Source organism: Vulpes vulpes, unplaced genomic scaffold (genome assembly GCF_048418805.1).
Source record: "Vulpes vulpes isolate BD-2025 unplaced genomic scaffold, VulVul3 Bu000000627, whole genome shotgun sequence".
Lineage (NCBI taxonomy): Eukaryota > Metazoa > Chordata > Mammalia > Carnivora > Canidae > Vulpes > Vulpes vulpes.
In genome coordinates, this window is record NW_027325667.1 from 1,813,052 (window position 1) to 1,819,051 (window position 6,000).

The window sequence follows — 6,000 nt, forward strand, 5'->3', positions numbered from 1 at the left end:
GTGGGGCTAAATTTCAGACTTTCATCATGTCTACATTTGTATTTAAACTTCAAATGAAAAATTTAAAATGACTCGCATTGTGCAAGTTGTATGAAATATGTTAACAACTACAAGTCAAAGAATTAAGAACAATTCAAGTGGAATCTTCTGATCTATGTAACTTTTAGGGCCTGATCCAAGAATATATGGGGCTCTTTGTTTTAAAAAATATATATATATTGGGATGCCTGGGTGGCTCAGCAGTTGAGTGTCTGCCTTCGGCTCAGGGCATGATCCTGGAGTCTCAGGATCGAGTCCCACATCGGGCTCCCAGTGAGGAGCCTGCCTCCTATGTCTCTTCTATGTCCCTGCTTCTGTGTGTCTCTCTCATGAATGAATAAATAAAATCTTAAAAAATATATATTGGGGAAACAGTACTAGTAAATATTGAGGAGTCTCATGCTCTGAGTAGGTACTACCAGGAAATATTCTAAAACATGAAACTTTTCTCCTGAGGTCTCTGCACAGGCTATGGTGTTTTTCCTGGCTTTTTCATTTTTTTTTTAACCTAGAACGACATTATTTGAGTGAATTTTACTGTTCATCTTTGTCGTCTTTGCAACGTGCGATGCTAGTTTTTCTTTTTTTTTCTTTTTTTTTCTTTTTTTTCTTTTTTTTCTTTTTTAATTTTTTTTAATTAATTTTTATTGGTGTTCAATTTACCAACATACAGAAAAACACCCAGTGCTCATCCCGTCAAGTGTCCACCTCAGTGCCCGTCACCCATTCCGCTCCAACACCCGCCCTCCTCCCCCCTTCCACCACCCCTAGTTCGTTTCCCCGAGTTAGGAGTCTTTATGTTCTGTCTCCCTTCCTGATATTTCCCAACATTTCTTCTCCCTTCCTTTATATTCCCTTTCACTATTATTTATATTCCCCAAATGAATGAGAACATACACTGCTTGTCCTTCTCCGATTGACTTATTTCACTCAGCGTAATACCCTCCAGTTCCATCCACGTTGAAGCAAATGGTGGGTATTTGTCATTTCTAATGGCTGAGTAATATTCCATTGTATACATAGACCACATCTTCTTTATCCATCATCTTTCGATGGACACCGAGGCTCCTTCCACAGTTTGGCTATTGTGGCCATTGCTGATAGAAACATCGGGGTGCAGGTGTCCTGGCGTTTCATTGCATCTGAATCTTTGGGGTAAATCCCCAACAGTGCAATTGCTGGGTCGTAGGGCAGGTCTATTTTTAACTCTTTGAGGAACCTCCACACAGTTTTCCAGAGTGGCTGCACCAGTTCACATTCCCACCAACAGTGTAAGAGGGTTCCCTTTTCTCCGCATCCTCTCCAACATTTGTTGTTTCCTGCCTTGTTAATTTTCCCCATTCTCACTGGTGTGAGGTGGTATCTCATTGTGGTTTTGATTTGTATTTCCCTGATGGCAAGTGATGCAGAGCATTTTCTCATGTGCTTGTTGGCCATGTCCATGTCTTCCTCTGTGAGATTTCTCTTCATGTCTTTTGCCCATTTCATGATTGGGTTGTTTGTTTCTTTGGTGTTGAGTTTAATAAGTTCTTTATAGATTTTGGAAACTAGCCCTTTATCTGATACGTCATTTGCAAATATCTTCTCCCATTCTGTAGGTTGTCTTTTAGTTTTGTTGACTGTATCTTTTGCTGTGCAAAAGCTTCTTATCTTGATGAAGTCCCAATAGTTCATTTTTGCTTTTTTTGCATTTTTTTATTGTTACATATATATATTTTAATTTTAATACAGAGTCAGATTTTAGAAACTGTACCAAGGAGAGCCAAAAACACTTTACACATTCATGATTAGCTTTAGTATTTTTTACGGTACCTACTGAAAATGTTATTTACTAGTAAGGAATGCCAAGTGTGTCCATCACCATTTGAATAGCTTGTAGGGGATTTGTGATTTCTTCCATGTTATCTCTTCTCAAAACCCAATCTGGTTTAAGTCTTGAAACTATTCTGGTTCTTACAGGTGTTTCTGGAATAAAGGGAGTACTTATAGAAGAATTCATCTTTTGTTTATAAAGTGTTCTTTCAGTATTCATTTTATGTTTATGAGCTGTAAGCTTGTAGAGACTATAAATACAGTCAACAACTTTGGACTTACTTGGAACACTAGAGGCCCTATTCGTTGTCTTCAATAAAACAGCTAACAAACAGTAGGTTTTTGTAAAAATGCTTCCACACTTGTCTGCAACTTTGTCACCAGGTTTTTCTTGGTACATTTGCAAAAGGTCCAGCAGTGTATCTATGCAGTTTTCTGCATCAGAAACTGCTGCAGTAGTTTTCTCATACTTAGCGACATTAAGCACGACTTGTACAGCATATCTGATGACTTCCATACAAGGAATGCTACGATTACAACTTCGGATCAAAACAAATATTTTAGAAACTGCTCCACTCTGGGCCATGTTCTCGCAACAAAGAACATCTAGTTCTTTGTTGAATGTGAGAGCATCAACAATTATCATTCAGAGAAAATGGAGAGCTATACTTTCTGGAAGAATAGCTCGTGAACACTTCTTAATGATGAAAAGACATCAAGCTGCTTGTTTGATCCAAGCGAATTTGAATAGCTTGTAGGGGATTTGTGATTTCTTCACAAATCTAGTAACTACCTCTAGGTGCTTTAAGGCCTCAAGAATAGCAGAAAGGTGCTTCTAGGTCAAAAGATAATGAAGTGCAAGCGCAGTTCTTTTGTAAAGTTTGTTTTCTTCTCGAATCTCCCTGTTAACAAGTTGAAGACTTAGTCGTATAGCTTTAATTTTTGTACAATCATTTTTCTTCCTCCAAGAGTATCCTCTCCATAATGCCTGAATTCTACTGATTGCATTATTAAATTTTTCCTGTTTTTTACGGAGGAGGAAACGGCGTACTGCTTTCTGTATTACTGATGCAGCTCTATTCTGCTGGCTCATACATTCTGGAACTTCATGCTGACTTGTGAGGATGCTAGGGTATTTCTGAGCAAACCTCTTTTGCTGTAATCTTGTTCGAAACCACCTCTGGATACAGATGACTGCATTAACCTGCTTGTTAGTATTCTTCATAGACATGTGATGTTTATATGCTCTTTGAATTTTAAGAGCAGACAGGTGATAATATGCAGGTGCTGTGAAGTGAAGAAGTCTGATTTTGGTTCTTTGTTCTAAAATTCTTTTTCTTACTAACCAACCATGCACTAGTGCTTGTAGAACAACTGTAGATTTTTTAAATTCTACTTATTTTATCCTTTGACATTTTCCAGCCTTCCTGGCTCGTATATATCTCTGTATGGTCAAAGCAGCAGACTTCTGCCGGAGAAAGACCTGCCTTGCTTTGTATCTTCTAAAATTCGCTTGGATCAAACAAGCAGCTTGATATCTTTTCATCATTAAGAAGTGTTCACGAGCTATTCTTCCAGAAAGTATAGCTCTCCATTTTCTCTGAATGATAATTGTTGATGCTCTCACATTCAGAAACCGTGTTCTCTCCAGTTTGGTGTAGAAGCAACCTTGAATGATTTTAACAGCTTTTAATACAGCTAGATAGTCTTTACGTGCTTTCCAATACCTATACCAGGCTTGAATCTTGCAGGCAGCTTTCACTTGATGTAAATATTTCCTGGCTTTATAGCTCCTCCACACAGCCTGGATTTTTATGGTGCTATCTTTAATTTTCTGAAACCTCCGTTTCTGTATAAATCCTCTCGTTCTAGCTTGAATCATGATAATGCTGCTCCTAATTTGTAAATATACTTGTCTTTGATGTTTTGTAGACAAAAAGGCTCGGTGGTGATTTTGTAAGACGACTGCTGCCTTCCTGTACAATAAAAACTGCCTTCTTGTTTGCCACGTCCTGAAGTACTGCTGGAGGGTCACCGCAGCTCTTTTCTGCTGGACAAACCTTCTCCGACACACGGCCATCTGAAGGAAGTACTGAATGCGCAGGGCAGCACACTTCTGTGTTTCCAATTTCCCTGTGACCATCTCGCAGAAAGCTCTTTGAGTCCCTACCAGAGCCTCTCTCTGGGGGTACTCGGCCTCTTGTGAACAAGTGACCAGGGAAGCTCCACGCCACTTCTGAGTCCTAAGTGCTGAGCCGTGAACAGCTGCACACTGAGCTTCAGTTCTGCAAGAGCAGAAGGCAGACTGCTTAGCACTGGCTACCAGGTTTACCTCCGAGAGGGTTTTCAGTCTCTCTCTAACCTTCATGCCCCTAAAAGCAGCCTGAATAATTCGCACAGACTTCTGAACTGCCAAAAAATTTTCCCTTTCCACTTTTACTCGGATATAGGACCTAAAATAATTCTGTATTATAGCAACGGCGGTTTTCTTTGCTTGATAATCGAGTTTGGCTCTGTGCATTCGGTAGAATGACTGAATTCGTGTGGCAGCCGGGTGCCTATGCTGCATGTCCTCTTGCACCTTACAACTTCTATATGAAGACTGTGTACACACGACTGCCTGGGTGCGCACTGCAGTTAGTGCCTGTATCGTCTTTGGACAAAAATTACATTTGCTCTCAAGTGGAGATAATGCTTCCTTACTTTGGAGGCTTTAAAATGCTTCTGAATAATAGTGGCAGCCTGATGCTGTTCCTGAATCGGTTTCCTTAGGATCATGTCCCGGAAATCTGCTTCAGTACAGGCTGCTGCTGCATTCCTCAGTGCACTGTGTAGAAGAGCTTTCTTTTTATTTGCTCTATATTTTTCTTGTATTACTTTTGTAGCCCACTGGATCTCTTGGTAAAAAAGATACTGCCTATACATTCTGTATGTGCTTTGTATTATGATAGCAGCTCTGTGTTTTTCCCTTAAAAGCTGTCTTGCTTTCATTCCCTTATATGCAGCCTGAATGATCAAAGCAGAACGTCTCTGTCGAACAGAATTTTCTCTTTGCAATTTTGCAGCCCTGTATGTTCTGTAATGTTGCTGAATTAAAATGGAGGCATGTTTCCAGGTCTGAAATGTAACATATGTTCTGTGCATTCTGTAAGTGGCCTGGATGAGAACCGCAGCCCTGTGCATCTATTGCAGCTTCTTCTTTGCCACCAGCCTTGGGTAAGATGACTGGATTGTAATGACCGCTTTTTTTAATTTCAAGAATTGGTGCAAGTGATGCCTGGCACAAATGGTGGCCCGGGATTTTCTCTGAAAAAAAACAGTAGCTCTTTTGAGGGAAATGAACCTTTTCTTCACCACTAAAGATCTAAACGTGCTTTGAATAAGGGTCGCAGAGGAATGCATGTTTTTCAAATGTTCTCTTTGCCTTTGTGGATGTATCTTGCAAGAAGTTACTGTGGCCAAGTTCAAAAAGTGTGCTGCCTGTGTTCTCTTCTATGATTTTGATGGACTCTAGTCTCACATTTAGATCTCTCATCCATTTTGAGTTTATCTTTGTGTATGGTGAAAGAGAGTGGTCCAGTTTCATTCTTCTGCATGTGGATGTCCAATTTTCCCACCACCATTTATTGAAGAGACTGTCTTTCTTCCAGGGGATAGTCTTTCCTCCTTTATCGAATATTAGATGACCATATATTTCAGGGTCCACTTCTGGGTTCTCTATTCTGTTCCATTGATCTATGTGTCTGTTTTTGTGCCAGTACCACACTGTCTTGATGACCACAGCTTTGTAGTACAACCTGAAATCTGGCATTGTGATGCCCCCAGCTATGGTTTTCTTTTTTAAAATTCCCCTGGCTATTCGGGGTCTTTTCTGATTCCACACAAATCTTAAAATAATTTGTTCTAACTCGCTGAAGAAAGTCCATGGTATTTTGATAGGGATTGCATTAAACGTGTAAATTGCCCTGGGTAACATTGACATTTTTACAATATTAATTCTGCCAATCCATGAGCATGGAATATTTTTCCATCTCTTTGTGTCTTCCTCAATTTCTTTCAGAAGTGTTCTATAGTTTTTAGTGTACAGATCCTTTACCTCTTTGGTTAGGTTTATTCCTAGGTATCTTATGCTTTTGGGTGCAATTGTAA

General features: G+C 39.7%; 2 pseudogenes; both read right to left on the bottom strand.

The window, feature by feature from the left end:
- Window positions 1–1,467: 1,467 nt before the first annotated feature.
- LOC140596376 (abnormal spindle-like microcephaly-associated protein homolog pseudogene) lies at window positions 1,468–2,591 on the bottom strand (annotated as a pseudogene).
- A 656-nt stretch (window positions 2,592–3,247) lies between these two features.
- Window positions 3,248–5,607, bottom strand: LOC140596353 (abnormal spindle-like microcephaly-associated protein homolog pseudogene; annotated as a pseudogene).
- Between the last annotated feature and the right edge of the window lie 393 nt (window positions 5,608–6,000).